Source organism: Ixodes scapularis, unplaced genomic scaffold (assembly GCF_016920785.2).
Source record: "Ixodes scapularis isolate PalLabHiFi unplaced genomic scaffold, ASM1692078v2 PGA_scaffold0__279_contigs__length_252992795, whole genome shotgun sequence".
NCBI classification, from domain to species: domain Eukaryota; kingdom Metazoa; phylum Arthropoda; class Arachnida; order Ixodida; family Ixodidae; genus Ixodes; species Ixodes scapularis.
The window spans coordinates 222,882,265-222,883,437 of NW_024609835.1; the positions used below are offsets into that span (position 1 = coordinate 222,882,265).

General features: G+C 44.4%; 1 non-coding gene across 1 annotated transcript; it reads right to left on the reverse strand.

Moving 5' to 3' along the window:
• Positions 1-834: 834 nt before the first annotated feature.
• On the reverse strand, positions 835-907 carry Trnav-aac. The gene has a single exon. It is a non-coding gene; the product is annotated as a tRNA-Val (tRNA).
• Positions 908-1,173: the final 266 nt, after the last annotated feature.

A 1,173-nucleotide genomic window follows, 5' to 3' on the forward strand; every position in this document is an offset into this window, starting at 1 on the left:
GCCTCCAAAAGTTCGATGCTTGTCCCGGAAGCCGGGCGTGTGCCGGGCTTCCCAGTGTATTCAAGTTATATTTTGATCCATGCTTTTTTATCTTTGATAAAGTTTTAATACTACCGTTTCGAATTAAATTCTTAGATCGAGGCATTCGAACGTGGGACATACGCAGACTTAATCAACTAGAACCTCAAACCTCTCGTATTGAATGGCTTCACAGGAGACTTCTCAAGTGCGCATGCGCTGTTACTCCGCAACAAGCAGGCTCTCCAGGGATGACAAGAAAAAATCCAGCGCCCTGAACGCTGATCGATTCAGCACTTGGAAGAGTTGAAAAGTCTGCCAAGGGCTTACTTCCGGGACAAGCCGCTTACTTCCGGTGGCTTAATAGACCTACTGCTAGATTACCCAAGCATGAAGGAGAATGCAGGGATTGGTCTTCCACGCGCCGGACGTGCTGGCCTCAGCAGTGCAGAGTCCATGGCGTTAACAAAATACAAGGTTGAAAATGCTTTGTGTCCATAGCAGATATGTGGCAATGCCAGTAGGATAACTTCATTGATATGTAAGTTGTACCCTGATTGTATTTTAGTATTGCATTTATAGCTGTTCAAAACGGAAGCTTCACTTGAAGCATATTTAGGTTCACAGTTCTACCATAGTAGTGGCCGACGTCCTGGGTTACCAAACCTTGGACCTTTCGCGTGTTTGGCCGTTATGACAACTACTACTGAACAAGCACAAAAAAAAAACAACGCTAAAGTAGGATTTTAATGATATATTAATATATAAGAGATTAAAGGGCAATTTAAATGGCAGTTCAGCCTAAAAAACGATCACTGTGCCTGCCAGGGATCGAACCTGGGACCTTCCGCGTGTTAGGCGGATGTGATAACCACTACACAACAAGCACCGACGAGGATGAAGAAGAGTCGACTTGAGAGCGAAACACAACCTAGGTCGACTTTAAAACCCAGATTGAGGTGCCGCAAGTCAGTTCGCATTTCGAAGTAGGTGTCCAGCGGTGTCTCTAGGTTACTTACACGGTATTTTCTTGTTCTGTTTCAGCAGTTTCTTGAGGTTTTAATATCTTTCCGCTGTTATTTCTGACTTCCTGAATTACTGAAAATCTAAAGTACAAAGGGACAGGCAACCACACAGAGTAGATAGGACAGCGCA